Source organism: Myotis myotis, unplaced genomic scaffold, assembly GCF_014108235.1.
Source record: "Myotis myotis isolate mMyoMyo1 unplaced genomic scaffold, mMyoMyo1.p scaffold_m19_p_5, whole genome shotgun sequence".
Taxonomy (NCBI): Eukaryota; Metazoa; Chordata; class Mammalia; order Chiroptera; family Vespertilionidae; genus Myotis; species Myotis myotis.
Window position 1 is genome coordinate 24,443,378 of NW_023416357.1, and position 9,450 is coordinate 24,452,827.

Below are 9,450 nucleotides of genomic sequence, written 5' to 3' on the forward strand. Positions count from 1 at the left end.
AGAAGAGAAATTTTATGTCAAAGAGCATTTTAAAGAGTTTTGGTGTATAGAGCCAAGTAACTCTCCAGCAAAATTAATCTTATTTTGACCCAGAACAGAATAGTATAAAATAAAAATACACATACACATACACACACACACACACATACACACACACAGGTCTACCTTGGACATCCTTAATTGCTTTAATTTCTGCTAATTTTGTTGTAATGTAAACTTACTTGAATACTACTTCACATGAGATTAAACATCCTTTCATATGTTAATCAGCCATTTTCATGTCTTCTGTGAATTGTTTCCTTACATACAAAGGCTAGTAACCCTTTTACTTCTTTTTGGTAAGTATTTTTCCTTGTGATTATTTGTCTATATTGCTATTGCCATGGAGAAGTTTTTACTTTTTATATACTACGACCTAGCAATAGTTTTTTCTCCCTGCCTCCATTACTTAGAAATGCTTTATACAGATCAATATTATAAAAATATTCACCTACACATTATTTTGTGTGCTTTTTTTCATTTTTTTATATTAAATCATTTAATGCCTTTGGAACTCATTAGTGTTAACATGTAATTTTTTTTCAAAAAATCAAATGGTTAGCAGGTTGTCCAAACACATTTTTCATCTATCCTTTTTCTACTATATTAAAATTCCACTTTTATCACATACTGGAGTATTATATTATGTGTATCTACTTCTGGAACTTCTAGTCTATTGTGTTAATCTGCATACCCTTATACCTACAGCACACTATTTCAATTACTGCAGCATTTTATTATATTTTAATACTCAGAAAGCATATCTCCTCTCAGTATTCTTTTTTCTCTTTCTTTTTTGATGTTTTTCTCACATGTTTCTTTATCCAAGTTAACTTTAGAATCATTTGCACTTTCAAAAAAATATCCAGTGCTATCTTAAAAAGGAAAAAATCACTAAAGTGGGAGTCAGACTGAATTGTCTAAAAGAGTAGAGAAAAAATTTGACATAGTAGAAAGAGCCAAAACTACACTTGAGATTTGATTCCCAACTAAAGCTGCAAATTTGGCACGTTTTTTAGCCTCTCTGAACCTCAGGCCTTCATCTGTAAAATGGAGCTAATAAAACCTACTTGTAGTAAACATCTGTCATGCTCTTTGGCCGTCCTTCACTGGAACCCCATTCCTAAATTTGGAGACTTCCTCGCCTAAAAGTGCTAGTGAGAGGCACTGCCCCTCTACTAAAAGCTATTAATGCCAGGTACTTGCTCTGTCTGCCACCTCTTATGAAGAAAAGCTCAGTTAGGAAGCCTACATTCAGCCAGTGACAGGCAGACACCCCAGATTTGTATCAGCAGCTGGTGAAACAAACAAAAACAGTCCATGAGGAAGAATTTCTGGCTGCAAAGGTAACTTCCGCAGTTTCTGGAATAGCAGCAACAGTAATATCTCTGATAGAAATCCAGAGTGAAGAGCAGTGGTTTTCCAGGACCCAGTGATTGCAGAAGGCTCTCAACATCATTCCCTGCTTACGCCAGCCAAAGTTGGTTTCTGTTGTTTGCAAGTGGAAATCCTGCCTTACACTCCCCTCCCTGGGTTGTTTAAGCAATGAAGTCAGATGAAGCATACAGTCTCAGTATCCTCAATACCTCCCCCTTTCATTTTGACCCCCTGACCTACATCCTGATCTGTATATCAAAATGTTGATCCATAATGAACTGCATCAACAAGCACCCTTCTCCTTTGGTTCCAGTTGAGTTCAGCCAGTAGAAAGCCCAGCGTGAGATGGGATGGAGGAAGGAGAGTTGGGGAAAAGTTTTTATTCCCCCAACTCTTTCTCTAAAGGCTTACTGTTCACTGACTATATCCCTCCCCTGAGTCAGAACTCCCACAGCCAGTCCTCTCTCTCTGAGTTCCATCTGCCCCTCAGGCCTAAGAGTCATGAAGACTTCCAATAATAATTTTACTAGCCCTGAGGTAACGCATAATACCTTATGGTTTTATACAATACCTACACATTTTAGTTGTCCTAATATCCTTCCCAAATTTCATATTTTTTGTATGTTTCTGATTCTTGCTTGTTCCCAATAAACAAGCTGAAATACCTAGTACAGTGCCTAGATTACAAGAGGACTCCAGAAATTTTCCAGGAGTAAAAATATCAATCAGATTTCTTTCTTTGTATTACATCGATGTGGCAATGCAAGAGAGGCAAGAATGGGATGAGTTGATTTTATGGACTTCTGCAGCACTCTGGTGTTTTCAAACAAAGGTTAATGCCACCTAAGACTCAGAACAGAAAATATAGAGGTATGTCCCTCAAATAGAAAGTTGCCTAGTTCATTATCCTCAATAGACAAAAGTGATAAAGTTTCTCAAATCTTTTCTCATGCCCATTTAGGCCCATTATAGGTGTCAGAGTGCATTCACATGCATATGAATGCCAACACCACCACCTTTCTCATGGTGGCCAGTTCCATGCTCCTCAAATTTAATGGGTGTCCATCCTACTGATCAAGAACCTCCCTTACCCTCCCCACTTCCACTGTGTCATGTATGATTTTAAGTGGACCATGGCTCTTTTATCAAACTGTGTGCAAATTTTTGCATACTCATTGGGCCAACAAAATCTTGCCTTCAACCAGTCTCTCCATATTCACATAATAAATTATAGTGGCGGCTACTCAGCTGTCCAGATTTTTGTTCAATATAAGAGTGTAAAGTGCAATTAGCTATTGAAATAAAATTGGTAATGAATTCTAATTACTTCATTCTATGGGTATAGGTGTCATGTATTCCAAGGTTTTCCTCATTACTTTGAGAAATTGAGAGGTGATGCTATAGTGACCTACAAAAATTCTGAAAAGTACTTAAAACATCAGACATTAGCTAGAGCTCTGTATAATTGGATCTCCTCTGCACCCCTTACACATGAGTTTTCTTGATGCAGAGCCCTGAATGCATAAAGAAAGGAGAATGGAGAGGGAAGAGTGGCTTCAATCTGCTTTGCTGTCATTTGGATCTTTCAAGCTCTGAATCCTTTTGGCAGCTCTAATATAACAGAAGAGCTTTTCCTTCAGTGACTATATAATCCCCATTTGGAATGTTTTTCTCACACATATATGTGAATGTTTCCAATGGCTACTTCTCCTAAAATTAATTCTCACCCTCAATAATGATTTATGAAAGTTTACTGAAATGCTGGTAGTAAACACTGGGAACTGTAAAATAGATATGTTTGCCACAAAGAAATGTGCTTTCTCTGTGTTCTCAAATGTTCAAGACTCAAGTACAAATAGTGTCATTAGATTCTGAATATTGAAAAACTTACAATGCCATTCCCTGTCATTTATTATATTCTGTGCAATTATCGGTAATACCTATATATTGCCACAACAAAAGCAAAGTGAAATTACTCTTTAAGGCAGAAAAAAAAAGTTTATCCTCACCTAAGGCTATGCTTCCACTGACTTGAGAGAGAGAGGAAAGGAGCAAAAGAGAGAGAAAGAAATGAGAGAAGCCTAGATCTGCCACCTCCCACATGTGCCCCAACCAGGGATGGATCCTGCAACCCAGATATGTGCCCTGACCAGGAATCCAAACTGCAGCCTTTGGGTGTACAGGACGATGCTCCAACCAACTGAGCCACCCAGCTGGGACAAGAACATTTTTTATACAGGAGGAGGCTGGTTGTTGTGAATACAAGAAAACAGAAAACGTTTTTCTATCAAGCAGGTTCTACACCTGAAGTAAAGCTAGATTCTGGTTTCAGCTCTGCCACTACTGGACCTGGGAAACCATTGGACTTCTTTTGACCTCGGTCATCTGGAAGCTGAGGAGGTTAGCCTTATTTACCTCCAGGAGTCCTCCCAGCACCAACTCTTTATAACTTCCCATCAAACCCAATAAATTTCACCTGTGGGATATCAAACTAACTCCAATCTAACCTCGCCCATTCTTTAGTAGTAGGAATATTTTAGAACTCACTTTATTTGAATGGTTACTTCATTTTTTTTTTAATGATGATAACTCTTTAAATCTGAAAGACCGAGTTGGAAATCAAAGTTGGCATCAGGTAAGGTGTGTTTTGCTTTTATGCCAGAGTGTCTGTCACAGCACAGGCAGCAGACACTTTTGAATGGGTAGCAGTGCCCCTGTGACATGTGGCCTCCAGCAAGAAGGGCCTGGAAAAAGAAATGTCCACATTTTCTTAAATCTCATTCTAACGATAAGATGTTACACTCGGGGTCTTGCCATCTTTCTTCCGTGCTGCAAAGTTCATGCAGATCCTCACAGAAGGGCTGAGGCAGGGGGCAGGAAGCCAGTGCCCTGGCCAGAGTCCTGTCTCCCATCATTGGACTCTGGAATGCTCCAGGCTGTTGGTAAGAGACTGTGGAGAAGGTAATGTGTGCCCTGCCTGCAGCCAGGACAACTAGCCACTTGCTCAGGTCTTTAGGATCGCCAGATGATGAACAGTGCTATGTGGAGCCCTCATCTGTTTTATTCTAGTCCATTTATTTCTGATGAGCTCAGGAGCCAGTGGGCTGAATACATGAAGGTCAGCCAGCACCATCACAGGGTGAGAGAGGAAAGAGGGCTGAACTTCTAGCTCTCAGCACGAGGTAATGGAAAGAATAAAACCAGGAAAGATTGGTAATCGTTTGCAATGAGTGACCTTCCACTACAAACCAATACATACATGTTTCCATTTATTTCATTTTCAACTACTACTATTGATAGACTGCCTTGAATGAAGCTATCAATCCATTAATCTGCTTTGTTAAGAACCAAAACATGCACAGGAGAAGGTTAATCAATCTCTCTCTCTCTCTCTCTCTCTCTCTCTCTCCTTGAAAACAGAAAACAGAACTTGCAGGAGCAGCGGTGGAAAGGCAAGAAAAACCTACTCCAGAATAAATTGGTTGTGCTGAAACATTTGTAATTAAGCATGATAACCAATTACAGAAATACCTGGGGTAGTTCAGTGATTCGCTCTCCCACATCAGAGGTCTCCTAATCAATTTGGGAAAAAAAAAAAACAGAGGCCGCTGTAGAAACTAAGCAAGATCACAGCATTTGCTAATGAGTCTCAGAAATGGATTTCACCGCATGAATCTCATTGTCAGGAGAAAGACTGTTTGCAGAATCTTGCAGGTCATTTGCATTTGCATTTGATTCAAGAAAAGTCCTTTGTTCTCTTCTGTCTTCTCCTATCCTTTACAACACTACTAATTTTTTTTCTGGCGATTTAATATTTTTGTATCTGTGTGCTGTACCAAGCCCTAAAAATAGATAAATCCTTTTGTGTTGAAGTAGCTGGTATCCACTTCCATTATTACTAAATTTCACTGTATTGGAATGGGTTTCCATGAATTTAAACTCGCAGATGTATGATGTGGAGGGAACTTGTGTGACACAACTTCAGTTGTGGAGTTCTGAAAGCCCCACAGTGAGTCTGCCCCTTTTGAACAGCAACCCTTCCCTCAGAGATCGGAACTGTAGTGGGCAGGCATTTTGAGGGTCGCCAATCAAAAATATGGATAGGCCTTTAAAAATATGGGATAGCATATCACAAGCCTTCTGAGTTCCAGCCTTTTCACAGGAAAGATATTTGAGAAGAGGCTCATAGTTGAAGGAGACAGCATGGTACTGCCGATTTCTTAAAGGTAACATTACTTAAGATATCCGCAGGTTTCAAATTATCAAATCCTGTGTGGCCCATTCATAAATCTCTTAACAAGTTGATGGTCTAACTATTCTTTCCCAGATCATACTACAAGGGACTTGATAAGTCTCTCCTCTCTCATCTTTCTCTTTTGTCCTGTTTTATTCTACTGTCATACTCTTCGTTACCCCGACTTTTCCCTCCCTCTATTTCCTGCCAGCTTACTTCGCTCTGTCCTCTTTGCTGTTCTAGCTCTCTGTGTATATTTGAAAAGCCTGCACCACAGACCGTGTTTTATCTATCAAGTCTCCCTCGGGACCATAAGAAGCAGAGACATGTGCTCCAATGTATGCACAGCTTGGCCATTTCACAGTGCTCTTAACCAGGTCCTCTTCTTGTCACTCACCTCTTTTAGAAAAAAAATTGCCACACTTACAAATAAGTATTATACTGAGAGAGGTACAAAGTTTGTGTTACATAATTGACCGTCCAACTTTTTTTTTAATTCTAGAATACAATACATTTTTATCCTGAACTATTATCACAATTCTCGCTTATCTTTTTAACTTGACAAAGTAATCAAATTATTCCAGGTTAGTAAGGAAACTATTCTTTAGACCTATTGCTGCCTCAAATTACAGACAGTAAAAACTTCAAGCAGGCATGCTGATCAAGTTGTTCCCCCATTAAATGTAAGAATTTCTTGCTCCTAAAGTTGACCAGTACTTAAAACTTTAGGGAAAAGAAGCTATTGTATTCTCATAACAAAATAAGCTGTAAATTACTAACATTCTTAGAAGGAATTAAATGTGAAAATGATAAATGTTCGGCTAAAACTAGAAACTAAATAGAATTAAATGAGTACTCCCTTTTCTTGCATTTTGTGTCTTTCTTGGAATCTCTTTTTAAGGCCTTGCCTTGGGCTAATTTGTCTGGAGCAAAGTTCACATAGGACATACACAAAAGAACAAAGGATGTGATCACCAAACAGGAAGCTTCTGAACACATTCCCTATGTCCATTAAATCCACAGGCTCTGGAATGTCCAAGGCGAGCTGTGGCTCTTACTTCCTGCAGAGTGCATTCAGAAGAAAAACAAGAGAAGGTGAGCCTTGTCGCCAGCAGTGAAGCAGTAACTCACACTTGAAAGCTAGCAAGTAAAGCATGCCATTGAGTCACCAGGGATTCAGACAAGCTTATTACCCGTGCCATTCACAGTCCAGTCACTGCCATCACAGCAACTCCTCTCTCCTCATGTTCCCCTTATAGAACTGGTTGGCTGAACTTCTCCAAACAGAAGCACATCAGCACTTAACCAGAGTGCCAGAGCCCCTTGCCCACTGTTGCCCAAACTCACCACAAAATATTTGAACAAAGTTTGAGAAAAACTCCTCTGATTTTTTTTTAAGTAGTTAACTCTTTTTCTTTAGTTTCGTGAAGTTCTCATTCATCTCAGGAAGGCACTTTGAAATTTAGTCAGATGTTCTTTACTTTAATGAACTAATTTGATAAGCATCGTTAAGACCAAGAAATTTATATAATTGAATCAAATACTTCTATAGAGAGCTATTATTGCTACATAGAGTTTAATGCAATGGGGAGAAAAAACAACACGAGAAGCATATATTAATTTCCTGGACTTCTATTGAACTTTTTGGAAATGATATGCAATTATACATTTTTAAAAGAAGTATGTAATATTTGTCCTCAACCCTATTGTTCCCTCTTCATATAACAAATCAATAATCATTGCTTTTTCATCAGAGTCTGTGTATTTTACATAATTCACGGTTAATTTGAGTAGTATTATCCTAACCCATCTTTCATCACTGAGCTCTAGTTAGGAAACATTATTTGAGAGCCTTCTATAATGCCAGGTACCCTCCTAAGTCCTAGGAATACAAAGGTAATGGTCAAAATTCCTTGCTTTAAAGAACCTACTGTTACATAGGGAAAAACCCTGGAGAGAAACAGTAAGTATTCAATATGACTTATGAAAAAATATATATTAGAGTTAATACAAAACAAGGAATAATTACTTATGGATAATGATCAGGACAAAGGAATAGTGGGATTTATATAGACACTAGAGGCCTGGTGCACAGATTTGTGCACACTGAAAGGAAATTAAATTAGAAGAAATATTTTAGAGGCCAGGGAGGGACTGCGGGGGGTTGCCTCCAGGGCATGTCCAGCCTGTCTCGCCCAATCCCCATCGGCTAGACCCCAGCAGCAAGCTAACCTACCGGTCAGAGCGTCTGCCCCCTGGTGGTCAGTGCACGTCATAGCAACTGGTCGCATGGTCGAACAGTCGAACACTTAGCATATTGTGCTTTTATATCTATAAAAAGGCTAATATGCAAAGTGTCCCCTCAGGAGTTCAAGAGGACAATTTGCATATTACCCTTTTATTATATAGGATTAGGAAATGTAAAAATGGATAAAAAAAAAATGTAAGGTCTGCTACCAGTCAGAAAAAAAAAAAATTACTGTCTTTATTTTAGAGCATAATCTCCCCAGTACAATTCTCATTTTTTTCTTCTAAATATTGGATATACTAATTCATAGTATTTCATCCATTTTTTCAACTATAGGTTTTGCCAAATACATGATGTCATGTATCCACCATTACAGAGTAGTTTCATGCCCTAAAAATCTCCTATGCTCCATCTATTTCCTACCTCCTCTCTAATTCACCCTTACCCCTGGAAACCACTGATCTTTTTCCATCTCTATGCCTTTCAGAATGTCAAATAGAATCAGAGTGTACAGCCTTTTCAGACAGGCTTCTTTCACTTGGCAATATGCATTTAAGTATCTTAAATTCCAGGTCTTTACGTGGCTTAATAGGTCATTTCTTTTTATCCCAAATAATATTTTATTGCATGCATGGGTATACTATGGTTTGTTTATCCATTCACCTATTAAAGAATATCTTAACTACTAGTAAGTTTTGGCTATTATGAATAAAGCACAGAGGAGAGAATTTTTTTTAAAAAAAATCTATTTCATCGCTCCCTTTCTGAGGATCCTAATTTTCTAGAAAGCTAACCTAATGGAAAGCGTCTGGAGTTGTACTTTTCCTCTTCTATTTTAAACCACATCAGGGAAAAAATAGCAACTATAACAGTGACCTTACTTGCACAGAATACAAAAATGTATTTTTATCTTGAACTGATACTAACTTGAGTATCTTAAACTCAATTATTTCTAACTGAATTTTATTAGATTGCCTGAGCAATTTATACTTCCTTTCTTCTCAATACATTTATAATGATGTCCTATAAACTGGAAAAAAATCTGTGTCATATCACATGTACTCACATATACATGTGCAATAGTTCTGTTTGCAAAGGGGGAAAGTATTTTTACTTAAAAATCTAACTATTTGTAAAAAAAAAAATTAATAAAACAAAAGCCTGGGGCAGGGGGTGGTTGCAGGCTAGAATGGGTCAATGGGGAAAAAACAGGGATATCTGTAATACTTTCAAAAATAAAAAATTTAAAGGAAATTGTAATAATATTATCCTATGCATTTAAATAAAAACCATTTCATCTCTGAAAAACGTTTCTAAAACATACTTGAATTCTCACACTCAAATTGCCACTTTTCCACATATTCATTATATGAATGTCTAAGACTGGAATTCAAGCTAAAAATTCTACATCATTAGAATTTCATTTATAACTTATTGACAGGCTCAAGTCATTATTTGTTCAAGAAAGTGCAAACTAAGGCCTCATTATCCATTATTGATAGCTGTCAATAAGATAACATTACTTTATCTTTTAAGTCTTTATTGATTTTTT